We start from the raw sequence: 27,959 nt of genomic DNA on the forward strand, positions 1-27,959 counted from the left end.
TAAAATTTCACTTGTTCAACTTAAAGTGCACTCAGCTTCACGCTAGTGAATGAAACACGGTGCCAGTGTCAGAGCTGAGTTTTCTGCAGGGTAGCAGCTGGCACCAGCGCCTGTGGATCTCCCTGTAAAGCAGCCCAAGAGCCCTGGATTTCAGACATAACCTAACCCCAAAGTCCACTGCCTTCAGCCTCACAGCAGTCCTAGGAGCCCTGGTGAGCTATTGCTTCCCAAAGCAGAACAAATGTGTGGAGCAACACATGTTTTGCATCAGAGACCAGCGTAACCTAAGAGCATCCCAATGCCAGAGGGCAAGGGGCTCCCTGATATCTGTTCCACCTGGCCTGACCAGTTCTGTGCACCCCTATTCATTAATGTCATGAACTGTATCAGATTTGTGTCATGTAAAGTATCTTTGGAAAATGAACACCACGCTGATCATTCATATTCCTGTGTGGTGTATGTATGGTAAATGCCCAAGGGACCATGCAAATATGAAGGAAATGTGGGAGTAAAACGTGTTCCCCAGACTTGCATGGGGAGGGGGAAAATGGGTTTCTCCCAGACAAATGACAAGCCAACGTTTCCAGCCAAGAGTCACCAGAGTCCATTGGCAATCATGGCAAGTGGCCATTCATTTGCAAAGGAGTGGGCAGGAGCAGATCAATTAGGGGTATGGAACAGCTTCCATATGAGGAGAGATTAATAAGATTGGGACTTTCCAGCTTGGAAAAGAGATAGAGGTCTATAAAATCATGACTGATGTGGAGAAAGGAAATAAGGAAGTGTTATTTACTCCTAGCACAAGAACTAGGGGTCACCAAATGAAATTAATAGGCAGCAGGTATAAAATGAACCAAAGGAAGTGTTTCTTTACACAACACACAGTCAGCCGGTGGAACTCTTGCCAGAGGATGTTGTGAAGGCCAAGACTATAACAAGGTTTTAAAAACAACAACAACAACTAGATAGCCATTGATGGACCTTATCTCCCATGAACCTATTAGCCAGGATAGAAAGGGATGCAAAACCATGCTCTGAAGTGTCCTCTGTTTGCTAGAAGCTGGGAATGGGCGATGGGATGGATCACTTGATGATTCCCTGTTCTGTTCATTCCCTCTGGGGCATCTGGCATTGGCCACTGTCAGAAGACCAGATACTGGGCTACATGGACCATTGGTCTGACCCAGTACAGTGGTTCTTATGTTCTTATCAATTTGCATTATAGCAAACACCAGCAGGAGAAGAAACCGGCTTGGAATTTCCTTCTCCATCAGACTCCGTATCTCTTTCCTCAAAGCTTGCATGAACTGTATTTTGGGGGCAAATCTTCAGAAGAATCCACTTCAGACGTTTACTGGACTGTGAAGGAGGAGCAAAGGGAAAGTAAAACAAGTTTGTTTAATTACAAAGAGGTTTTAAGTGAGATCATGTATAAGGGATAAAGACTGAAATTATTACAAATAAAAGTGAAACAGGCTTTCTAATGCTAAAGACTTTACAAGCGATTGCCTAGGCACCAGTTAAGATTCAGACTCCTGGGGGACACCACTATTGACCTCTCTCCATTCTGACAACTGACCATTTATTCCTACCCTGTGTTTCCTATCTTTAACCAGTTACCAGTCCCTGAGAGAACCTTCCCTCTTATCCCGTGACCAGACCTCTTCATTATTTACTGCTCCCTCTATTTTTGTGTCGTGCAAACTTTGTCAGTGATTTTTGTTTTCTCCCAGGACACTGATAAAAAATGTTAAATAGTGTAGGGTCAAGAATAGATTCCTGCAGGACCCCACTAGAAACACAGCGGTTTGATGATGATTCTGTTTCCAACTACATTTTGAGACCTATGTTGGGTAGCTTTTAATCCCTTTAACATGTGCCATATTAAGTTTCTTTTTAGTGTTTTTTAAATCAAAATGTTATGCAGTATTAAGTCAAATACTGTACAGAAGTCTGTGTATATTACATCAGCGCTATTAACTTTATCAACCAAATCTGTAACCTCAATGGAGAAAAAAGATATCAAGTTAGTTTGACAGAATCTGTTTTCCATAACCCATGCTGACTGGCATTAATTATATTACTCTCCTTTAATTAACATTGTTTGCTTTTTCTCTTAGCTCTAATGAGGGTAACTTCTGTTAGCCATAGGGGTCTATTGGCAAGTCATCCTTTCAATCTTATTTTGTCACACAACATATTTAGCTAGACTGGTGGGGCAGGAAAGGGAATCTTCCAATAGACAGGGTTAAAGGGGCCATTAATCGAACCGTCAGGACAGAAATTAAAAACACAGCTTGCCTGCAGATTGGCATCTTGATACCCAACCTCCAGCTCCAAGCTACAGAGACTACACAAAATAATCCCATTGCATTTAAAAACGGCAAATGAGAAGATGTTCGGGAGGCAAAACTTTACTGAAATTAACATAAAGCCCCTTAATCAGCAAGTGTAATCCTCAGTAGGAAAAGAATCCAAAATGTATTTAAAATCTCTGAACAACTAGCCTCTCTAATGTGAAGCAAGGATCCAAGTAAACGAATGATTTGCTTAAAAAATTCTGACTAATCTTTGGAACATTAAAATTAATATAAACTTGTGATCTCAAGTTCTATCCACTTTAGATCTGGTTTCAGTAAGTACATATAATTTGGAATGGGACCTGCAGCTGTCTTATATGCAAAAACTCAGGGAACACAGCCCGGTGTTTTAATCAGGGAGTATTTAGGGAGGTCTGCTGCACCATTTTGTGTGTAACCCATAGATACATTTTAAGTGAATTAAAATAGGATTTCTTTCTATTTCAGAAGGACAAACTGCAACTGTCCAAACATTTGAAACAGGCCACCTTTCCTAAGCAAACAGTATTGTTGCATCTGCCAGCATTCTGAAAGTTGCAAACCTTTGTTCTGACATGCCTGTGACTTTCCAAAATATCCCCCTTTTGTGTTGAAAATTTCCATTGGGTTCTATGGGCTTTTGTTTACTTTGCAAAATCACTTCAGGCCTGTAAGTTATGGGAGAGAAGAAAACAAGTGAACTTTTCCCACTTAAACAACGCTCTGGCCACCTTTTTAACCCCCCCCCACACACCACAATGAAAGCTACAGCAAAAATGCCTGTTGAAACTTGGCAAAGATCCAGGCCCCCAATGGGTAGAGGGTCAGAGCAGCATCAGGGGATCCTAAAAGCCCCATAACCAGCCAGAGAAGGGTCCTCCAGACCCCCATAAGACTGTCTTCCAAGGGCTCCCTTTCAAGTCTTGGCGTAGCAGATTTGCAGGGGGGTGGAGGGGCATGGTGGAGCAGAGCCCCTGTGCTGTCGAGTCCCCAGCCTTATTGTAACTAGGCCCCAGGGTGATCTAAGAGACACCGAGGGCCTCTCTAGCCCCCCAAACAGCCCAGGGTCAGTTTGCCGACAACATCCAGTGACCAATTATATCGCTGCAATTGCTGTGATAAAAATATGGAGATCAGCTATATCAAAAACCTTGGGTAAATCAATAAATAGAGCTCCATAAAGCTCTCTGGCTTGTACCTAGAGAAATCCCAATATTCCCAATGCACAGAGCTATACTACTATTGTTACACTGAATCCAGTGGGTTCTAAATCCAGAATTAAAAGCAGTAATTTCAGTGGTATATACATCTACTCTGGGGGCATGATGTGAGTGGTGTCTGCATTGGTCATTCTTCCGAACGTTTGCACAGGTGTTTGAGATTGGCTGGTAATTGTTCAGATTGCACAGTTTACCTAATTTAACTCAAGGAGTGGCGTGTGCAGCTTTGCTGAACGATGAGAAGCAGTGTGTTTAATAATGTCAGAGATGAAAATCACATAGAGGAATGAGCTACAGTATTGGAACACCTGCTACACGATCCGTTTAAGAGCTGGAGGTTTTTCAGTATTGTCTCCTTTCTGAAACTTCATTATTTCCTTCCCTGTAAATTACCTAGAAATAATATTCCAGAAGATTTTAGCTGACTCTAATGTAGAGATTGGAGTCGAGTAATAAGTTATGAACTCATAATCGTAGGCGGTCAGACAGAACTGTTTATCATACACAATTCATAATCCTGTTCTCATGGCACTTTTGCATTACCGATTTTCACTTCTCAGAGAGAGTGAGGCCTCTGACTAATCACTGTTATGGAGAAATCAGAAGCAAACACGCACAGTTCACTATTCTGTGGTTTCCTAAAATCAGCTGAGTGATAAAGACTCTGGGGTGAAATCCTGCCTCCACTGAAGTCAACAGCAAGACTCCTATTCACTTTAGTGGGGAGCAGGAATTCACTCAGGAGTCCAAATCCTCCATCCTTTGTGTGGTGCATTTTTCCCCTCTGTGTCTGATCCACAGAGGCTGTGACTCTGTTAGTCCTATCAATGGAGCCTGGTTCTTTAGCACAAGCTGTAGAGTCTTTAACTTTCAGCTTGGAGGTTCCTGGATGAGCCACCATTCATGTGCTGCTACATTGGAGCCTGAGCTGGGAGCTGTAAGCGACTCCATCCTCCGGATCAGGCACATACTGACCAGCGGTTACACTTGCACACCGAAATCTGCCACGCATGTGCAGAGACCTTTGGGATGAATGAGAAACGTCAGACTGATCCTCGATATAAGAAGCTAGATTGTTCAGTGGTTTAATCATTAATACTGACTTTGCACCTAGGACCTTTAAGCCAAGATTTTAACTTGAGGCCAAGTGTAGGCAGAAAAGCATCCTGCCTGATCTGTGGCAGTACTAGAACACGGAGCACAGTGCCCACCGCATTGCAGGGAGGTAGGAGGAAGGCCCAAGTATGCACGCATGACTGCTAAGATCTTTGAGTGGCAGGGATTGCAGCGGATGGTGACAGAAAATGGGTGACTGGTAAATTCAATAAATGGACTGGGGCGATATGTGAAATATGATTGTATGGGTCACTTAATGGTGCAGTTCCCCAGATTCCCCTGGCCAGAGGCTTGGCAGAGAGGCAATTAATCGAATGAGCTGGACAAGGATCTATGTTACCGCACCTTCCCCAGCTAGGCGTCAGCAAGTACATGCAACAACTAAATTGCTTGTGATTGGCAGAGATTGTAGTGAGAAGTGACATGCTCCCTGGCCAGAGGCCTGCTGCGGAGACAATTAAACAAGATGTGCAAGGATACATGATGGCACCTGTTGCAAATAGCACTGCATGTGCACATGCGATTAATGGCCATAGTGAATGGGAGAGGAGACAGTTGAATGTAAAGTCTTCTAAAGAGCCAGTAAATCTGGGTTGTGACTTTCTCTGCCCCTCAGAAAGGAACCCCAGTATTTTTAAAGCAGGGATGCCGACACATACCCAAATATAATGCTGTTTTTGTGCAAAAGAGGCCAGGAAAAGATTTTCAGTGTCTTAAAATGTCCTGGGCCTGTGGATCTTTTGCATGCCTGAGTGCGTGCTCTCAAGTGGTTGAAGGTGATAGCCCAAATTTAATCTAAAGCCCTCTGACTAGTCCCAAATTCTAAATATGTATCACACTCACAAATGTGTGTGATACCAGCCTTCAGATCACATAATATATGAGCCTGAAAATGGATAATCCACCACCGACAGCTGATGTAATTTGAGAGTGTGCTAAGACATGACACATTGGTCCAGTCCAAATGAGTGCTGAGCTGAAAACAGTCTCCACTAAGCTTGTGACAGCCTGCGCCTTGTGTGGGAAGTGATCTCATGACCAAAGAGCCTCAAAAACGGCAGCGATGAATTCCCCCTTCAGACATACCTGGCTCATTGGCTCTTTTGCTGGGATATCGTTTCTCACACACCACAGAGTACTTTCCCCTCGTGATGTGCTGGGCTTAAAGGTGAACTGTGAAGAGATGAAAAGTAATTTTTTTAAAGGAGAAAAGCTATTAAAATTCAATTTGAGACGCCTTGCAGTTCAGACCCTTCCCCCCAGGCTCCTCAGCTCAGACACCAAGGACTGAGCAAGGCTCAATGCACATGATGCGATGGTAGCTCAGCCTGCTTGTGCGCTGTCCTAGCCAGGCACCAATCCTTGCCAGCTTGGGGGACAGTCCCCAGGCCCTCAAGCAGAGGAGGGCTGCAGTGCTCTGCTCCTGTCCAGAAGCAGTTCCTCTAGGCTGCCATGGCAGGACTGACCCATGACCCAGCTGCCTGCAGTCCACTCTGTACTGCCCCTGCTGCTGCGACAGGGCCTACCTCCCTGTGCCATGCTGATCCTGCACTTATTCCCCAGCCCAGCTCTCCCTTGCCATTAAAAACAGCCTCTGATCTACCTAAAGTGCCTCTGCTACCAGGCCCAGATATTTTTTAATGTTGCTGCTCAAGTCCCACTGACAGAGAAGTAGAGGCCCAGTTCTGTTGCCTCCAATAGAACCCAGGGCAAAACTCCTGTTGATTTCAGTGGGTCAGGGTTGGGCCCATTGCTGTGGAGTCATGTCTGAAAGAGGAGAATTGTGAGCATCTGAGAATGGCGGTGCTGGAGGGATCACTATGTGAGGAACGAGAAAAGGTGAAAAATCTCATCGCTCACTTGTGCAAATGATGACTAAGGGAGATGCTCACTACTGAGGTGTAATTCAAGGGAGTAAACCACAGGGCTGAGGGATGCCCATGATGAAACAATGTAAATGGGAGTTATGGGTTGAAACTGAGAAGATTGATCCAGGAAGAATATCAGCAATATTTCTCAGTGGGGAGGTCTGATATACTGGTGGCGGTGGGGAGTTCCCCAGAGATGTGGTAGAAGGCTCTGTTTGTCGTCTAGACTGGACAAAGCAGATGAAATATATTCTAAGGAACAATCCAGCACTGGCAGGGAATATTGATGGCTTATCTCTAATGCCCATGGGCCCAATCCCTTTTCCAGTAAAGTGAATGGGAATTTTGCCATTGGCTACCATTGGGACCTGTATTTCTGAAAGTCTGGGCGCTTTTCGGTTTATACTGTCAAACTGGGAAAAGGCATTGTTTGGAATCTTTCATGCGTGCCTGTAAAGAGTAATGGGCTTACTTCATGGAAACCCCCATTGATCAGTGCGTGGTCAGTCAGCAAGGCAATGGAATATTTCAACCAAGGAAAAACCCAGTATTTTTATTCTTAACACTAATGTTAACTCTGAAGGTTTTTTTTGAACTTTTAAGATCTTTCCCAGAGTCTGGGGAATGCTTTCCTTCGAGTGACGGTTCTGAACAGTGTTTACAAACTTCTAGGTATTTCACATTCCCTTACGTGGCAGGCAAAGCTGACGGTGCCGTTACTGTCACTTACAAACACTTATTATGGTCTGTGTTACAGTAGTGTGAGTGGCTCCATCCAAGATCAGGGTTCCATTGTGCTCAATGCTGCACAGACAGTCCCAGTCCCAGGGAGCTCATGGTCTAGGACTATAACAGGACAATGTCATCTCCCTTCTCTCTTTCCTACTCAGAGAATGTGTGTGTCACAAAGACAGGCCCCCTTCTGTGCTCTCCTGCTCTGTCTGGGACACGTTTTATTTTTTTTACTCCCTGCCAAGGCAGGCTATTTTTAGGAATGGTGTCACTAAATTTGCCTGCTACAGCAGTAGCACTCCTGGGGTCATTGCTTCTCCGCTGTGTCTCTTTGCTGGGATCTCTGGCACTACTCCCAACAGGGGTTTCTGGGTCACAGTGGGTGTGAGGTGGAGGGCATTAGAAACAAGGTGGAAGAAGGAGATGCTATTGCTCCATGCACCGATTCACCTTCCTGTTGCTCATTCTGTTAGCCCGAAGGTGTTGGTTTCTCTGGCACTGCTCACTTTCTCCCCGGCTTATTCCTTGTTTGCCCTTTTCTCATGTCGTAAGACTTCTTCCCTGTCTGTACAGGGTGCTGTAGCTTTGTGACGTACTCTCCCCTTGGATCCCTGGGAACTGCATGGGGGCCTACTCCTTCCATCAACAGCCTTCCAACCCCCTTCCCCTCGAGGGCACAAAAACACACCCACTGAGCATCCCTGTCTCTCCTCCACTCTGTCAGGAGACGCCATAGATCAATGTTGGTGTCCCTTAGGGTAACATCTTTCCTTTGTCCCCATCCAAATGGGGATGGATTTGTTCAAGATATGCAGGGGACCGTACATTATATCTTGGCATTTACATCTCTGCCAACCTGTCTAATCAGTCATCTAGCAGGATCTGTTGGCAGGTTCGCCTGAGCTGAGTGCCTTGTTTAGATTCACTAAGCCAGTGATTGTACTGTTGCCTTTTATAAGGGGGATTTGAAATCTAGATTGCTGATTGTTTATCTGTACTTGCTTTCTGACAAACTGAAAAGCTGAAATTAACTCATTCGATCAGGGTTTTGTCACAATGGGGAAGGTAACTTCAGCCTATTTCTGACCATTTCAAAAAGACTTTTCTTGTGTTTTTCCTCCTGGTGCCATGTTGGACCTTTCCCCTTGCAAGTGGTATGAAAGTGGGGGCTGGTTCCAATCTGGAGAAGACTCAGTTCATGACCAGTTTGGTCCTTCTTGATCGTTGTGCCACGGCACCTTCCGTTTAGCTGGTAAACAAATTGCTGCTTGATGACTGAAATGTAGTGGGGTCCTTTATTCAGGTATTCAATACATCTGCCACAAGGATACTGTTTGCTGCAGATATTTGATATTATTTGCACCAGGGAGAAGGCAAAATTTCTCCCTATTTCCATAGAATCACTAAAAAATAAAAAAGATGTAATGTCCCTGGTCTTACAGAGTGTGTGAACACTTCCCCAGTAGCAGCAGGTTTTCATCTGTGTGGTCTGCAGTGCTCTTATTCCAAGCCTCAGCACCTGGCTGATCTGAGATGCAGACAATGAACTTCCCTTCATGGACCCAGGTTTCATGTGGGATCACCTACCTTCTCCCAGCTATTGATGAAAGTGCAGGAGACTTTCCTTTCTTTTGCAATCTTACAAGTGTGTGAAAGTCACCACTACAAGAAAAAGCAGAGCGATATTGTGAACTAAAATGATTGGCAAACTGGCTGACAAACGCTATGGGAAAATGATCTTTAGTATGTACATTAACAGCTTGCAGTTTCAAAGAATTCCTTTTTGAGTTGAAATGAGTAGCACTTTTGTTCTCTTTGCAGAGATTCATTCCCACAGCAGGGAGAGCATAAGAAAAGGCAGAATGGTACCCTCCAGATGACAGTCTGATCAGTTAATTTCAACCTCAACTTAAAACGCATCGTTTCATGTGTGATTCCTCACAATCCTCAGTCCATCATTTGCAGAGCCCCGAAGAGAGCAAGAGAGCATGTGCCCTCAGCCCCAACCACTCCCACAAGACCAAATGCATTATCCTCTCCAGTGCCCAATCTGAACCGCGGCTAGGAAAAAAAGCACCAGAATCAGTTAACTTCCCTCCCCACCCTTAATAAAACATAAAAGCAGCAACAAAGACGGCTGCAGAGAGCAGCAGGAAGATCACTGAGAACAGAAAGCAGCTGAACTTAACACACACAAATGGAGGTTTGTTCTCATTCCTGCCATGCAGTTTTCTGTAACGTTGAGATGGAAGATAAATGGTTTGGCTGCATCAGCCATTTGGAATTGGACAACTAATGCTCTGCGATCACTTGGATTTTTTTCTTTTTAAAAATAGCCACTTTTGAATTATAATTATTAAAAGCAAACAGTATTAACCTGCCTTTCATGCAAACAGATAAAACGCAGCGCACGCGCTGTATGGAGAAGGATTAATAAGAGTGACAGCGAAATGGAATCACACTGATCTAAAGGATGCACCTACGAATACACGCTACAAACGAATGGGGAAATGAAACCCGAGCCCAGCTGGCACGGGGCGAAGAGGCAGAGCTTGACAAATCTCTCACTGGCAGGGGAGTGGGCTAGATGACTGACTCGAGCTTTTCTGGCTCTGACTATGTTCTGTTAGTCTAGGCACAGATTCTGCCCCACTAGGTCCCTCCGCACTGATGGGTGCAATAGAGGAACTGGAGCAGAACCGATTTGACTGCCATTTACTGAGACCTGTGGTGGACCGTGTGGAGGGGGAAAGGGACAAAAAGGGATGCTCCTTTATCCACCCTCCCAAACATCTGTTTACCCGGCCCCACTCCTGCAGGGGGCAGGGCCCGTGCACCATGCCATGGGAAACAGCACGCTCCCCATCACATTAGGCTGCTCTCCAGGGAAGGTTTGCCCGGTGTTACCAGGCCTCTGCCTGTTCTGACTGCTCTCATGAACAACAGAGCACAACTAGGGTTACCGTCTTTCTGATGGCAGAAAACTGAACACCCTTGCCCCGCCCCGGACCTGCCCCTTCCCCGAGGCCCCGCCCCTGCTCACTCCATTTCCCCCCCTCCCTCCGTTGCTCACTCTCCTCCACCCTTGCTCACTTTCACCAGACTGGGGCAGGGGGTTGGGGTGCAGGAGGGGGTGAGGGCTCTGGCTGGTGGTGCGGGCTCTGGGGTGGGGCCAGGGATGAGGAATTTGGGGTGTGGGAGGGGACTCCCGCCTTGGGCAGAGGGTTGGGGTGTGGAGAGGGTGCGGGCTCCAGGAGGGAGTTTGGGTGCAGGAGAGGTCTCAGGTCTGGGGCAGGGGATTAGGGTGAGGGGGGGATGTGCGGGCAGCTCCCAAAAGTGGACGGCATGTCCCTGCGGCCCCTAGGTGGAAGCACAGCCAGGCAACCCTAAGCACAATGGATGCACTGTGCCAAAGGCATGCACAGCTGCCAAACTGGATGCGTTGCTCTGACTGAACAGGGATCTGCGTGGTCAAATGGTGAGGATCTAGGGTTGCCAGGTGTCTGGTTTTTGATCCTGCTTAGGACGTTAGAAGTCTGGTCGGCGGCACAGCAGGGCTAAGACAGGCTCCCTATCTGCCCTGGCTCCGTGTGGCTCCTGGAAGTGGCCGGCACGTCTCTGTGGCCCCTAGGTGCAGGCGCAGCCAGGGGAGGCTCCATGCACTGCCCCCGCCCTGAGTACCAGCTCTGCAGCTCCCATTGGCCGGAAACTATGGCCAATGGGAGGTGCAGGGGCAGCACCTGCAGCTGGGGGTAGCATGCAGAACCACCTGGCTGTGTTTCTGCCCAGCGGCCGTAGGGACATGCTGGCCACTTCCAGGGACCGCCTGAGGTAAGCGCTGTCCAGAGCCCACACCCCACCCCCTGCTCCAGCCCTAAGCCCCCTCCCTCACCCAAACTCCTTCCTAGAGCCCGCACCTCCTCCGACACTCCAAACCCACAGCCCCTAGCCCCACCGCAAAGCCCACACCCCCAGCTGGAGCCCTCACCCCCCCTCCCCAACCCCTTGCCCCAGCCTGGAGCCCCCTCCCACACCCCCAATTCCTCCCTCACCATGGACTGCTCATTTCTGACCCCACCCCGGAGCCCTCCCGCCCTGCCTCAGCCCAACCCCCTGCCCCAGTCTGGTGAAAATGAGCGAGGGTGGGGGAAAGCCCCCTGCCACACTGTGAACTCCTTGGCCCCATCCCAGAGCCCCTTCCCGCACCCCAAACCCCTCATCCCTGGCCCCACCCCAGAGCCCAGACCCTCAGATGGAGCCCTCACCCACTCCTGCACCCCAAACTCCTGCCCCAGTCTAGTGAAAATGAGTGAGGGTGGGGGAAAGCAAGCGACTGAGGGAGGGGGAATGGAGTGAGTGGGGACAGGGTCCCGGGGAAGGGGTGGGGCAGGGGGCAGGGTGGGGATTATTTTTTAACAAGAAAAAAGTTGGCAACCCTACGAGGGTCATTCCTCTACGCAGCTGCCTGAGCTCCTTAGGGTTGGGATCCCCATCCCCCGCTACCTGTCCCCCACCCCGCTGGTCCCCTGGCATGGGAGGAAGGGACGCTGGGACTTGGGGGTTTCAGTGGTGCTGCACTTTTTGCATTAGCTTGTTCCTTGTTCTGGGCAGGAGGGAGCATGTGGCCTAAATCAGTGGGAGCATGGTGTGTGCAGGGATGTAGAGCGAGGAGCTGTGACTACTCAAGAGAAATCTTGTTTCGAACCTGGGTGTTACTCCTGAGCATGTGCAAGGGAAGCCATCGATTTCCGACCACGCAGTCATACTTAGCAAAGAAAAGTTCTTCCAGGATTGATTTTGCATGGAATTGTCACCAGAGCAGCTGCTAACTTTCTCGGGCTGTGTCCATATCACCCGGGAGAGCCTGACTTCATTTTCAAAACATCAAATATTTTTCTTTGCACTCAGTGTTGGCAAAAGGGCGAGATCTGTTTATTCACTGGACAGCTGTGATACCAAGCTTCAGGAGGGATTGCTGCGCTGGGCATTCTCCATGCTCGCTCGCCCCATGACCTCTTTGCTAATACCGCTAATAGGGCATCCAGTTGCCGTAGTGGGTTTTGTGATATAAAGAAGAGATGGATTCAGCCTGGGGCCACCTCTCTGGCACAACTCTTCCAACGTGTGAGGGATCAGTTAAAATGGAACCTTCATCACATCCAGTCAAGTAGGGTTTTACAACACCCAACCAACTCTAGTTCTGCCATGTCTGCATGAGAACAGACATAGGTCAAAACTGGAACCTGTAGATGTCCAGGGTACCTAAGTGACTTAGGACCCAAAGTCCCATTTTCAAAACAGACTTTGGCTCTTAGAAGCCAGAGTCCCATCAACTTTCAATGAGATTTAGGCTCTGAAATAGGTAATCACATTAGAAAACATGACTTAGGCTTCTAAATCACTTAGGTGCTTTTGGAAATTTTACACCGAAGCTACAATGGGGTACTGAATGGCTCAGTGGCTTGTTGATCATGTCCTGCCTAAGTCATCAGTTCATATGGAAAGTCCTCATCAACATGAGCTTTTCACAGGCTTATGGAAATAACTCAGCTGATGGTGTTGGTTTTAGTTGTTAGTGGATGAGTCTGTAGGAGAGACGAGGAAAACCAGGGGTGGTTTTGGGATTTAGTTTTGCTAACTCAAGCAGATGAGTTATGGTTTTGCAAACCCAGGCTTTATGTATAAGGGGAGACCTAATGAAAGAGAAAAATCCAGCTCAGAGTAGTTCATCATAGACTATGAGAAATATTTTTTTGTCAAAATAGGTGCATAAAACGGTGCCTGAATCCATAAGATTCTTATGTTTTTTTCCTTCTCCTCTAAACTGAAAATGGCTTAATTTTAATTTTGCAACAAAGGACAAAAATCAAAGATGGGATCTGAGCTCACAACTTGTGAGCTGTATTTGAGTTTGCTAGAAATTAAAATGACCACTGATTGACAGAGAAGGATTTGTACTAGCTTCAAAATATGGTTTGCTAAAAACCATTTAAACACAACTCCACAAGCCTCAAAACAGCTGCTTTAGATTCACAAATCATATCTCCCTGCTCTGGAAAAGACCTAATTTCACAATAGAATTATTTTCCTAACAAGCAATAATTAATCTTCTTGGAGTTTTTGGTGCACTGAGCTATTGGTTTAAAGCTAATCGTTAGTAACACACCTTTGGAGGGACAACCCCATGACACTGTATGCACACAGAAAGACGCCCACGTGCAGCTCCTGGAAAGATACTGCAACAGATTACGAAACAGTTTGTAAGCATTTAAGGGATAATAGGAATAACCAACATGGATTTGTCAAGAACAAAACAAGCTAAACCAACCTAATATTTTTCTTTGGCTATGTCTCCTGGCCAAAGAAATATTTTTCTTTGGCTTGTGTGTGTCCATAGGTAGTTGTCCATGTACTGCTAGTGCATGTACCCCATACCTGCACATTTACAGTGCTGGTATGTGTATACTCTGTGTCCACACATATGCCCACGTCCACAGCACCCTTTGCTGGTACACGACATTGGCACTACCATTTCAGGGGTGGTATCCCAGAGTTCAGTGCATCATAGGAGACGCTCTAGAAACCGCCTTGCTGCGTGTTGCTGGAACCATCCTTTGCTTTCACACATTTGGTGATGGCAGCTGCCTCTCACCTCTTCCATCTGCCAGAAGACATGGAGCAAGTGCAGGATCATGTGGTTCTGCTCCAGCTATTCCTTGTGGTGCAGTATCTATCCGCAAGATACTGGACCGACGCGGCCCAAAACTTTCTGGGACACTGAAGACAGCTGACTGAGAAGGCAAATGACAATCCGGTGTGGTCCCATGGTACAGATGTTGTCACTTGCTGGTAGAACCATGGTCGGCCCATAGCTGGACTGCCAAGTCTCATCCAGGAGAGCCAGCACAGTGTAGTGGGATCACATCATTTTGGAAACCCAGGACGATGACCAGTGGCTCCAGAATGTCTGAATGAGGAAGCAGAACTTCATGGAGCTGTGCAAGGAGCTTGCACCAACCAGACCACTCGCTTTCAGAAACCCATACCTGTGCAGGAGCAGGTGGCTATTGCCCATTGGAAGCTGGCAACACCTGACAGCTGCCGATCACTTTCAAACCAGTTCAGGGTTGGAATATCCACTGTCCAGTTGGTGACTGTGCAGGTTTGCCAGGTATCAACGCTGTCATCTTCCTACAGGTGGCTGCTGTAACTCAAGTACAGCAACTAGAAATTTCAGGGGATGGGGTTTCCTAATTGTGCAGGGGCCATTGATGGCACCCACAACCCCATCCTTTGCCCATAAAAAGGGGTGAGTGACTATGTGAACCGAAAAGGTTACTATTAGCTTGTTCTGCAAGGCTTAGTGGACCACAGATGCTGGCTCATGAACACTGCTGGGCACACAGGAACCATTCATGACGCCAGGGTGTACTGGAGATCGGGATTGTACTTCAGGAGGGAAGAAGGAATGTTATTCCCCAGAAACATCATGGTTCTTTTTGGTGTTTCTGTGCCTAGTTTTGGGGGACCCCACATACCTGCTCCTAACTTGGCTCATGAAGCTGTACTCTCAGCAAAAAGGAAATCCAGCTGAGACTGGGCAGCTGCAGAATGGTTGCTGAATGGGCCTTTGGGTGGCTGAATGCCATTGGTGATGCCTGTGCACCCAGCTGGATGCCAATGTGGCCAGCGTGGTTAGCATAATGGTGGCATGTTGTGTCCTTCAATGTATGTGAGGATAAAGGGGAATACTTCCGTATGGAGTAGGCCCAGGGCAGAACCAGTTTGCAGAGCTTGTACAGATAAAATCTCACCCATGTGCACACTGGCCCAGGTTCCCAGAAGGCAAGGGACATCCAGGACAACATATGCTTGCACAGCCTGGAACAGCCGGCAACCAGAAGGTAACTGCTGTGACTGCCAAGGGACATGCCACCCCGTGATGCTGCATGGAAAGCCCAAGACAACATTGTCACTTAGTTGTGTGCTGACATATCTTTGTGGGTTTTGAGCCCCTGCAGCTGATGCTCCTGTACCCATTGACCGCAGACGATTGTGAGAGTGCCTCCTCCAGGTGAACACCTTTGGCTGTGGGTTTGTGCTGTGAAGGGTGGCACTGCAGTTCTGTTGCCATCAATGTGCAATGTTGTTGTTCTATGCGAACACCTGTGCTGAGGAGTGGCTTGTGGAGAGCACTCAGTCATTGGCAACAACTGTCAAAACGGTTCTGGGAAGAGCACCAGAACGTCCTTCTTTACACTGTTCCCTGGTGGCATTGATTGGCTGTCTTGCATGACTACGCCCCCGGCTGAAAGTGGTGAAGGTTTGGTGGAGGTCGGGCAGGAGGGCTGTTTCAGCGCTGCTCGTTGTTGGGTGTCTTTGCTGTTAATTAAATTTTGTTCCCTTTCTGTGTGCGGTCAGTTACTGTATTATTGAAGCCATAGAGATGTGAACTTTTCTTGTCTTTAGTTCTGCCGCTGGTGACAGGAACAGTTAGTTCTGAGCACAGTTCACTCTCCTTAGCCCTCTGCTGTTTGCTTTGACAGGAGGCTATGTAGGGCCTGGGGTGGAAGAGAGAAAAGTGGGCATGTGACAGTCGGGGAACTCTTTGCAGTAGGACGGCACCGGGGAGTTGCAGAAATCCAATTCATACGCTGTGAATCGTCTGGAGCTCTCCCAACCCTGGGGAAAGTATCCCGTCTGTCGTCGTCAGCGAGGGGCTACACGTGAGTAAATTGAACAGTTACATTTACTGACAGTGAAACCTTTTCTTAAAGGAAATGTAAATGAAAACCCAGTTGATCAAAGTCCCTGTGCAACAAGTAAACCTGTCTCCTTGCCTTTCCCCTCCCCCAGCAAGTGGGGAATGGCTGTGGAAAATTGTCTGGGTGGGGACAAACAGGGACGTAAGTGTCCCACTCTGCATGGCACTGGTGAGGGCTCAGCTGGAGTACTGTGCCTGGTTCTGCACGTGTCACTTCAGGAAAGTTATGACAAATTGGAGAGGGTCCAGAGGAGAGCAACAGCAATGATAAAAGCTTTAGAAAACTTGACCTATGAGGAAAAGTTTAAAAAATCCTGGGCATGTTTAGTCTTGAGAAAAGATGACTGAGAGGGGACCTGATAACTCTTCAGATCTATTAAGGGATTTATAGAGAGGATGGGGATCATTTGCTTTCCATGTCCACTGAAGGTAGAACAAGAAGCAATGGGCTTAATCTGCAGCGAGGGAGATCTAGGTTAAGTATTAGGAAGATCTTTATAAGGGTAGCTCTGCACTGGAGCAGGCTTCCAAGGGAGGCTGTGGAGTCCCCGTCATTGGAGGGTTTTAAAAGCAGGTTGGACGAACACCTGTCTCGGTTTACATGGTCCTGCCTCAGCTCAGGGGGCTGGATTTGTTGACTTCTCGAGGTCCCTTCCAGCCCTGCATTTCTGTGATTCTCTGCATACAGCAATATTGTATGTCAGGCATGGGGCTTACCACAATGACTTGTTGTTGTTGCATTCAGGAGCCCTTGGTTTCAATGACATGAAAATAGCTGATTGTAAAGCCATCATGTTATAAACATTAGTTAATGCTTCTGTCAATCAGCCTTCTGTGGTGTGCACTAGTCTCACATCAGACGGCATTAATCTCCCACCGGCTGCTGTACAGAAATGCAGCACAGCTCTTCCATGACATCAGAATGGTGCTCAGCCCTCCACAGAATGGCAGTACAGCCCTGGCAATAAGCACCTCTGCTCTCCTGGCAACATGCTGCACTGCTGACTTGTTGGGAACATGACTCTGACTTTTCATTAAAGGATGTAAATCTTTGACTTTCGGCATCGGAAAATCGAGCAACTCCCTTTAGCACCCATCAAGACCAATAAACTCCTGCTTTAGGGCACAAAAATGAATCTGTCTGTATTAAATGATTTTAAAAAGTCACAGTTGCACTCTGAAAGCCCAATTCTATTGTCACTTCCCCAGCTCCCTGGGACAATGAAGCTGAATTAATTAGTGGATTGAGATGCTTGTGTGCTTCATGCCCTGTGTTCACAAGATCAGGCCAAATCCTGACCCAGGGCTTCCCTTCGAGGCAGTATCTGTGATTCCACCCTGTAGTGACATTGGGCTGAGTGGGGGCACAGGGGAGTTATATTGGGGGGTGGGAGGCAGAGATTTCCCTGAAGTTTCAGCCTGGAGATATGATCTCCCTGGATCAGAGACAGTTGGAGAGATGCTGGATGGACCAAGTAGCCCTTGGAGCAACTGGAGCTGGCTGACAGCTCTGAAGGGAAACGGGGCAGAGCCCCAGAGAGCACAGGTATAATGGGGCTAAGAGCCTCGTGCACAGACCCTGTCCATGGGAGTCATCCTGTCCTCTTTCCACCCTTTGGGAGCTCTATAGTTAGGGCAAGTGCAGAGTCCTGCACTTGGGACGGAAGAATCCCATGCACTGCTACAGACTAAGGACCGAGTGGCTAGGCAGCAGTTCTGCAGAAAAGGACCTAAGGGTTACAGTGAATGAGAAGCTGGATATGAGTCAACAGTGTGCCCTTGTTGCCAAGAAGGCTAACGGCATTTTGGGCTGTATAAGTAGGAGCATTGCCAGCAGATCGAGGGACGTGATCATTCCCCTCTATTCAGCATTGGTGAGGCTTCATTTGGAGTACTGTGTCCAGTTTTGGGCCCCACACTACAAGAAGGATGTGGAAAAATTGGAAAGAGTCCAGCGGAGGGCAACAAAAATGCTTAGGGGGCTGGAGCACATGACTTACAAAGAGAGGCTGAGGGAACTGGGATTGTTTAGCCTGCAGAAGAGAAGAATGAGGGGGGATTTGATAGCTGCTTTCAACTACCTGAAAGGGGGTTCCAAAGAGGATGGATCTGGACTGTTCTCAGTGGTAGCAGATGAAAGAACAAGGAGTAATGGTCTCAAGTTGCAATGGGGGAGGTTTAGGTTGGATATTAGGAAAAACTTTTTCACTAGTAGGGTGGTGAAGCACAGGAATGGCTTCCCTAGGGAGGTGGTGGAATCTCCTTTCTTAGAGGTTTTTAAAGTCAGGCTTGACAAAGCCCTGGCTGGGCTGATTTAGTTGGGAATTGGTCCTGTTTTGAGCAGGGGATTGGAGTAGACACCTCCTGAGGTCCCTTCCAACCCTGATATTCTATGATTCCAGATTGATGTGAGGTCTCCATAGGTGAAAGTCTAGGACTAACATGGTCTGACTCTTACACTGGGGGAGGGGAGTGGTCCCCGTGTGTCTCCTGAATATCTCTGGCCCCATGAGCTGTATGTGGGTGGAGTTGCTGGGCAGGTGGGGGACAGGTATATCTGATGTTGGGGGAGGGACTGTGCTGGGGGAGTATCAGAGGTGGTAGCGTGGTAAGCGAAGTGCTGTACAAACAGAATTAAACCAATGTTGGGTTGCTTTCAGGTATGTTTAGTATCCCATTTATTACCGTAGTGCCCATGGGTCTGTCAAGAACGGGCACCCATTGGGCTGTGCCCTGCCAAAACCCAGAGGAATAGACTGTCCCTGCCCCAAAGAGTTTGCAGGCTAAATAGACAAGACAGATCCAGGGTGGGGAAAGGGAGTAGAACACCCCAGCAGTGATCAGTGCAAAGTGGTGCCAGGAGTTTTGTTGTTGCTTTTGTTTTGTTTAAATCCGTTCTGTGGGGTTCTGTTAAGAGGGGATTAGCTAGCTAGGAAGGGAAACCCGGGGAGGGGTTGGAGCAAACAGCCAGTCAGTATGGGGGATGGAATCTGCAGAAAAAAGTCTGACAATATCAGACTTCCTGGCTTGAACGGTTTTCAACAGTGCTCTGCCAGCCTTAGTCAGTGCCTGGCTTCTCCTGATAGTTTCTTTCCCATGTGTCTGGAGAGAGAGAGGATGATGCCTGGATCCTAGTAGCCCCATAGAAGTCGTGTCTCTCTTGCACCATTCTGTGGCCAGGATGTGTTGGGCATCTTTCATCCACCTACCTGGGCTGATTTCTGGTGGGTTCTGAGCAATCCTGAATGCATCGATTTCTTAGTATTTAAAAGTATGTTGATGAGAGATTGTTCTAGATAGGGACAAGTTGGTATTACCTGGCTCTAATATATGTGTTCTCTTGCTATAATTTTTTGGAAAAAATTGGCATGTAAGTTAAAATGCCCTCCAAGCAATACTTGTGCTTGTTCAGCTGAAAATTCAGGCAGGCTGTGTCTTACTTGCCTTAGTTTTTGCATAGTTGTATTACCATCAGCTTACCATTTTTTGTATTGTAAGTATTCACCTCTCCAAACTTCTATTTTCTAAGTAGTCACAGATTTATCCTGTTTTATCCCTTATCACTGAGTCTAGAATCTCTGCCTGTACTAAAAGTCCGTAGGGACCCACTTCCTCCCTTAACTCCCTTTTTGACATGGATGTCATGTCAGCCTTTCTCAAATGTTCTGCCCATATTGAAGAATAATTGCAGTTTTCTAAGGTGATGGTACAAACCACTGCAGCTCACAAGAGTGCTTTGAATTGTTCAATGCTACGAGGATTTATTTTTCATAAGGGAGGTATTTGTCCTATTTTCAGAAAGGACTTTACCTCAAGCAGAGCTTTCTGGGTCTTCTCCAATACTGGGTTGTAGAGATTCCCTAAAGTCCAATAGGAACCTTGCTATTGTCAATCTACTTTACATAGACGGTGCTCAGATCAGCTGTAGTACAAACCCTACATCAGGTATACTTGGAAATCGCTGGTGTCACTACTTTCATTGCATCTCCTTGTTCTACAGTTCTAAGGTGCAGACTGTCCAGTCTTGGTGTCCTCATGGCTCTACTTGCCATAACCTTTGTATCACTTTTGAGCCTCTCCTCAGTTTCAGCAGTTTGACGTGCTGTCCCGACGGTAAATATATGTCTTGTTCTCATGCAACTTCCTCTTTCTCTCCGGTGCTCACGGATGCAAAGCAATCAGTTCTGACCCCAGTCATATTTGCTTCTTATATCACTAAGTTCCCCATTCATCCTGTCTAAGAATTACAACTCTCCCTGATGACAGCACTCTCTATTGCAGGGGTAGGCAACCTATGGCACACATGCCGAAGGCAGCACATGGGCTGATTTTCAGTGACACTCACACTGCCCAGGTCCTGGCCACCGGTCCGGGGGACTCCGCATTTTAATTTAATTTTAAGTGAAGCTTCTTAAACATTTTAAAAACCTTATTTACTTTACATACAACAATAGTTTAGTTATATATTATAGACTTATAGAAAGAGACCTTCTAAGAATGTTAAAATGTATTACTGGCACGCGAAACCTTAAATCAGAGTGAATAAATGAAGACTCGGCACAGCACTGCTGAAAGGTTGCCAACCCCTGCTCTATTGATTTAATCTCTTGTGTAATCTTGTTTCCAGATTTTGGCCTGAGCTTCCTTGATAACTCTTCCCACATAATTTTATTTGAGCCTTACATAGAACAGTGTTGGTATGGACCCTGTTGCTTTAAGTCTTCTGCAGATCCTTTCCTTGATGCTGTAACCAGATTAGTCCTCACATGCAGCGTATCTAGTTTTTACTTTTCAATGTCCCAGCTTTTGTTGCAGTGTTTCTGGTTCTTGGTATGGGCTTGTGAAGCATAACAGCGCTGGGGCCAATGTGTTTTTCTTAAATACCGACCAACAGTTAACCAATCTCTCGGACTGGTGGTGGTGTTCTCTTCCTCCTGCTGTGTTCTCCTCTCACTGCTCTTCCTCTGAGAGGTGAATTTATCACCTTATCCACAGATGGGGCACGTTTGGCAAGGGCAGAATCCAGATGCAAAGCTCTGGAATGTTCCCAATAGCAGCATCTGGGCTTAGGTTGGCTCCTTGCCTGACTTCTTTGCTGACTCCTAACAGCTGGCTGTGGAACTGTCTCTGGGGTTATCAGGGAAGCTTGCTGCAGATCTGGCTGATGCCATATTCCCCTAGACTGTCTGATTGTGAGAAAGTGCTCCAATAAGTTTACATGCAAGACTTTTATAGCTTGAGCTATACCATATACCACGAGCTGAAATATTTGTAACTAGGAACACACCGGGAATTATCCATGTTTAGTCATCTGAAAGCTATGTGTGCAGTGAGTTCAGATGCTGTTAATTGTTAGCAATGGGCCTTGTTCTCTGTTGCTATGACTCCTTTGACTCCAAGTCAGTGGAGTTATGCCAACAAACAATTTGGCTAAATATTTTTACCCTCCCTGTAACAGCAGAACATGGTAGTTTTTGGGCACGTTGCCTTGTATCTCTTTTACTTGAAAACGTGGCTTTCTGCAGTTTAAGTGTTACCATTGCTAGCTGGAATTCATCCCTGTAAACAGCAACAGCACAAGGTCTATTCTGAGGTCTTAAATGGTTCATGAACCTGTGCTGGCTCCTGTGCTTGGGGTGAATTTCACCCACAGTGAGTAGATTGTGATTTATTTGGCATGAATTCCAATGTGGTAAAAAGGAAAATGCACAAAGAATAAATGTGGTTTGGTACTTCATAGCACTCATGAAAGCTGTCTAATATGAAGAAATATATTTGGGTGAAGAAAATCCTGTTCTCTAGTTAGATAGATCCTTAACTATAACATCTACAAAATATTGTATCTCTATAATTAAATGGTCAGACTTCTTTGTGTTTTGGCACTTAGGTATAAAAACACTTTTGCCAGCATAAATGCTCTGTTCTATATTTATAGACCTGTAAGCCACGGTTTGGTCTGACTCCCAGCTGAACATTTTATTTGTCTGTATGTAACGTTACACATATGCACATTCAGATGCTATTGGCTTCAAGATAACGTGACATCCCAGTTTTCTAGGCTGAATTCTTAACATTCATGGGCTAACAGTGGAATTTCACTGATTTGCACCAGCTACGGGTCTGGCCCTGGAAGTCTGGTGCATAACCAATGTGGAGCAGAGATTGTGTCTACAGTACCCAGCATGGTCAAGGCGCTACCAGAAACAAACCAGACCTAATAGAAAGTAAGAGATTGGACCAGTTTCTCAGTTGGTGCAAATCAGCATGGCTCTGAAGTCAACAGATGTATCCTGATTTTTCCAACAGGGGGCCAAATTTTCAGCAGCTGTAAATCAGTGTGGATCCATGGAGCCATGCTCATTTACCCCAGCTGTGAATCTGACCCTTTGTTGAGAGAGTCTTTGTGTTTCTAGTAATCCAGTGTATTTAATGTACTGCAGAATACAGATTTGTTACTTATCAGTAGTAACAACATGAGATAGCTGTGGCTTTTGTGTTGAGCTGATTGAAAACATTTCATCCAAACTAAGCAATGACTCACAGAATATGAGGGTTGGAAGGGATCTCAGGAGGTCATCTAATCCACCCCCTGCTCAAAGCAGGACTAATCCCCAGACAGATTTTTATCCTAGTTTCGTAAATGGCCCCCTCAAGGATTGAACTCACAATCCGGAGTGTAGCAGGCCCATGCTCAAACCACTGAGCTCTCCCTCCCCTGATCAGGCTCTATAACACAGAATTCATCAAGTCCTATAAAAAAGCTGAATTTCTGTTCAAAGAAGGCAGCATGTATAATCTGAACACGTATTTTCAGTGAGCATCTTTGTCCAAACCCTGTTGATGCAATATGAGTTCTAGCATGTAAATATTATGTCTATTTTGTGATCACCTCATTCATGTAAAGTAGTTGAAATCAGATGATTTGAGGAGTTAAAGGTATTGCAGTCTACCTCCTGGATCTTCTGATGTGTTTCAATTTATTTGCCTTCCTTAGAGGACTAAAATCAAGAATGTCCTGCTTTTTGATCCTAGAAAATGTGCTGGTTAACATTTTATCTGGCTTCACTCTTTGTGCTCATTCCTATCAGGTAGGTTTTTCACTGCCGGTGATAAACTGAAATATACAAATGTTAAAGACCAGATGAAATATATGTCCTTTGCGGGTACCGCTTTCCCTATTTCCTTGTTTTGAATTGCCTTATAACTAAGAGAAGAGGAAGTCATCTCTGCTGCAGAATAAGGTCCTGTCTCTCTGAGTGTTTTAGGACTGAGTATGCTGGATCAGTTCTGTCCCCTGAGATGTTCCATCTTTGACCTCACAAAGGGAAGTAATCTGTACACTTGCTTGTAATGCAGGTTCCCTGCAATCATCTCCTTCTGACAGCTAGGCTGTTGTCAGTTTTTACCAGTCAGTGGGAATACATCTGCTCTTTTGGCTCTCTTTGTAACATCGAAGATATCAGACTGTTCTAAAGTGTCTGTCTCTGTTGTCTGGGAGAGTCTGATGCCTGAAGTCAGAGGCATCAGATCGCACCAGGAGTCATACCTTCCAAGTGACCTCTGGCAGTCAGGCCAGGCTAATGATGGCTATATTACGCACAGCAAGCGCTGATTCTCCTGTTGTGGCTGCCCGCTCTTCTTTCCCTATCTCTCCCAGCCCCTTGTACAGAATAGACATTGGCCACAGAAAATGAGAGGCATTTCTGTGGCATAAGGCAGCGGTAATGAGAAATGTGAAGGAGAACAGGATTCTCTCTCCATTTCAAAACATTGCTCTGTATAAAACTCAGTTCAGTGCAAGACGAGGCAACAAGATTCATTTGAAAACTTGAGATCTTTGGCAGGTCGTAGGGGATGGGAGGGAAGTGTAAAAAAACCCCTTCACCAGCTATTTGCAGTTAGCTTCCCAGAGCTGGAAGCTGTATTGCTTTTTGGCTGGTAGGGATCACCTATTTGTTCTGTTTACAGAGCGGTGGGTATACCAGATTCAGTGCTCTGTCTCAGTCCTAAGTGGGGCTCGATGCCGACGGAGCCCCTGTTCCATCTCTTCCACCCTGCTGTGAAAGACCTGAGGTTCATGTAGTCAGGGAAAGCTATGGCCACCGAAGCCGTGCCAGGTTTTGCAGTAGCTGCCACTGTCCCAGTAACACTCTCCAGACTTCCACTTTCCAAACGGCTCCCGGTTCCAGTCAGGCAAGGCAGTTGTAAGCCCAAATGGAAATGGAAATTTTCCCACTTGTAGACCAAAATCTGGGCACAACACCCTGGGCTGGTTCTCGGGGTAGGCAGGACTGAGAGTCACCTGGTTATCCCCGAGGAAGATTGGCTTATGCTGACACTGCACTGCCAGCCTGTTAGCTGCCCACACGCTCTCCTCTGGGCTTTGCCAGCCCTCCCTTTGCCTTGCAGCTTAACAATAGTTACAGCCCAGTCCTGGAGTCCCTTAGCAGCATTCCCCTGTCGTGCCCAGCCCCTTCTCCACGGGACACTCACAGAAATACCAGGTCTGCTGGCCCCAAAGGAACAGTGTACAAAACCGCTCGTGTGATTCAGCTCCTTGCTTGGTATCACTGCACGTCAACTTCTCTTCGTTTTCAGTATCAATATATCTATTAGCAAAGATTTAAGTGATAGTGAGTAAGAATACTGGGAAAAATGGCTCCATATAAAAATCATAACATGCTTTCTAGAGACTAAACTTCCCAGGTTAATCCCCTGTCTAAAGAAATTTACGTGACCCCAAAGTGCTTTTGGAATGTTTTCAACCAAGGTTGGCTGAAATCCCATTGCCATGAATGTGAACGCACTGCCCATTTATTTGCGAGGTGCTTGATAAGGGGATATCTTCTTTGCCTTCTACTTTATACTCCCCAAGGTCTGTCTGCACTCAGGCAGCATAACCACCCATGGCCTGTCTTTCCTGTGTGCTGCTTCCCATCTCGTCAATAGCTTTGTATGTAAGTGGGCATCCAGCGTGTTAGAGTACAATGCTTCATTTACATCCGATAGAGAGAGGTGAATAAGCATCTCTTGTCTGTTTCTTCATCTCTGCTGGTGACTCATACCTTAATACAGATTCTAAGAACATCTTTTCAGTACAGGTACATAACTCCTTACATAGCATCTGTTTGTACCTTTCCCAATGATGGGAATGACCAGCGTGAAGCAGAATGTAGATCTCAGCATCAGGACACTCCTGTAGCCCAGTAGGTAGGCTTTCTTCTTCAGTTAAAAGAACAGAAACCACTTACGTTTCTTTCGGAAGCCCAGGAGTTCTTGAGATCCAGCCTGATCTCACTTTAACTCCCACATTCTGAAAGGCCCCTCCCTCCTTGTGTCTGGGCTGAATTACCAGAATGCGCAGGGGTCTTTGTTACAGGATCCAGGTGTGAAGGCTTCCCTCAGCCTCAGGCTAGTTTTTCCCAGCCAGCCAGCCAGGAGAATGCCCCCATAAGCGATGGTTGCTCCACTCTTTGGCAGTTAGACCCATTCAGCTTTAATGGCTTGAAATCACTGGTCTTGTGACTGAACGTACCCTGAGAAAGGAGTCTGCTTCCCTCTGCTAGTCCAACACACCATCTCAGCCACACAATACACAAGTCACGTTTGGAGCACAGATCAATATTCTTTGCCAAACACCCCCATGCTTGTCCACAGGCTCTGAATCTGAGATCTCCTCTACCGCGGCACAGACCTCTACCACTTGTGCTAAAGGTGAACACACACTACCATAATTGAAACTGGAAGTATTACTCTAAATGGTATAATAATTTCTGAATCTAAAAAGCCCCTTGACTTCTACCTGGCAAATGTGTAACTTCTTGGTCTTTTTCTGTTAGCTTATAACGAAGGCAAAAGGGTAGTGTAACCCAAACACACTTGGCTGCTGCATCTAGGTTTTAAATTCTAGAGCAAGCAGCCATTAATAGACTGCACTGCTTATTGCTGTCTGAATATTTTGTAACTCACTGTGCAGGAAGTATTATAGCTGATATTTTATTTTCAAATTCTGTCCTTAACTCTGTTGGATCCACACTGAACAATTCAATTTAATTTGACACATTCAATCCTCTTTACACTTTGTGATCTCTACATGTAAAACACCACTAGTGTATTTGTATCACTATTTAATGTGGTATCAGCAGTCTCCCTTTTCACAGCAGTTCTGGGTCACTGGACCTACCTTTAACCTAAGACTTCAAATGAACTCTTGAATCCTGCCAAGAATTAGTGAAATACTCTTGAATAACAGAGAATAATAGATCAATTCAGTTTCCTGGGTGCAGTAGGCACATTTGGTTTTTTCCCATCATTTTCCTAATATTTTTAAAATAATGTCTGCTTTGCCTTTTAGAGAGTGCAACAGCGCATTTAGAAAGAACTCTTTCCTTCAGCAACCATTGTGCTTTTAAACTCTACTTCAAAGAATAGAAATTCACTTTCCTAGCATCTTAAATGGCCGGACAGACTGTTCCATCAGTGGTATCATTTTAAAAATTAGATTTAACAAATAAATGTAGTGAACTTTTTTAAATATAAGTCAGACCCATCCATAGAATTTTCTTTTAACTGCACACCTTCAAAGAAATTATATTTTTACTCCCAGCAAATTACCTAGGAGAAAAAATGACAAGAGTAATCTATTTTTTTCACAGCTGGTCGGTTGGCCAGAGTTTCTCATCAAGGAGTACATGCTGTTTGCTCCCCAGATGGACAGCCTGGATGAGTAACAAATCCACAGAGCCTGGGACACAAGGTAGAAATTACACTGCCTGTGCTTTTAATCTTGCACAGCTCTGCACACTGGTAATTGCAAGTGGCCCATTTCCAAATGAGACTCTACTGGGACAATATCCTATATCTTGTCGGAATGAGTCCCATTAAAGCCTCAGCTGGAATTAGACCCAAAACTTGTAATAATTATGGGAAACTTATTTAAAAAAAAGTTGAAACTGTAGAACTGTGAGAGCTGAACATGTCAGTAACATTACCTATAACCGGAATCTTCAGCATCTTCTTCCAATTGCCCTTGGAAGACAAAACAAAAGGGGCTGTGTGGAAAACAGCCTATATTTCAAGGGTGATCATTGTCTCTTGTCTTGTATTAGTAGAGCAGCACTGAACAGCTCGCTGGAGCTCTGAGCTGTGCCAGCAGCCACACCTGGGCTTGCAGGCGAAACGCCGTCTTTACCCTTCCATTTCCCCACTAGGGTCGCATCTTGCTCCTTTCGCTTGCCTGTTGTTTTAAAGCATGTTTGCTGCTATTCTGATTCCGTTGGGGGAGGCTCTTTCTCTCCCTGGTGAGGGGCTTTGGGATTCAACACTCATTTAGAGAGATTTATTAGATTGGATTACAAAGTACTTCTGTATATTGGCATCAACCCTTCAAATCATTTCCTTTAGGTAACCAAGGTTTTTTTTCTCATCTAGCCACTTTAAAACCTGCATGTTCCCTGCTTTCAATGTTGCTTTGATGCAGCATCAGAGCAGGAACCTCTCAACGGTGCACTAAAACGCTAGTGGGCATATTTTAAAAGTGATGTCTAATTTCTAAATAGAGCCTCTGGGCAAAATCCTTCTCTCAATTACACTGATGTAATCCTGCTGTCTCGTAAATCACTATACTTTTAAACTAAGCATGTAAACATTAGGCTTCTAAATCATTAGCATAGGACTTTGAGGGCTGCTGTCTGGAATACCATAGTAACCTGGAGCACTCTGTTTTCCTCACTAATTTTAATAGGAACTGGCATGCTGGAACAGAGCCGTGGCCCATTTAATCCAGCATGCTGACTTCTAAAGTGGTCAGCACTGGATGGTAGAAAACCTTTTAGAACAGAATAATGCACCTAGCCCACAGGAGGAGATTACCTTTATAATTTACCCAAGTTTTAAAAGTTTGACAACACACAAATACTAC

At 46.0% G+C, this 27,959-nt stretch overlaps 1 long non-coding RNA gene across 11 annotated transcripts in view; it reads left to right on the top strand.

The window, feature by feature from the left end:
• Positions 1 to 27,959, top strand: part of LOC123374008 — a 141,170-nt gene that overhangs the window by 62,174 nt on the left and 51,037 nt on the right. For 2 of the 11 annotated variants that reach the window (XR_006580964.1, XR_006580971.1), the window contains one exon: positions 1,226 to 2,160. The exons of 6 other annotated variants lie outside the window; for them this stretch is intronic. This is a non-coding gene — a long non-coding RNA (uncharacterized LOC123374008). Of the gene's footprint in view, positions 1 to 1,225; positions 2,161 to 9,096; positions 9,413 to 26,694; positions 26,796 to 27,959 lie in introns of those variants that run through there. 3 more of the 11 variants (XR_006580972.1, XR_006580963.1, XR_006580970.1) reach the window with 3 other exon arrangements.

This window comes from Mauremys mutica, chromosome 7, assembly GCF_020497125.1.
Source record: "Mauremys mutica isolate MM-2020 ecotype Southern chromosome 7, ASM2049712v1, whole genome shotgun sequence".
Taxonomy (NCBI): Eukaryota; Metazoa; Chordata; order Testudines; family Geoemydidae; genus Mauremys; species Mauremys mutica.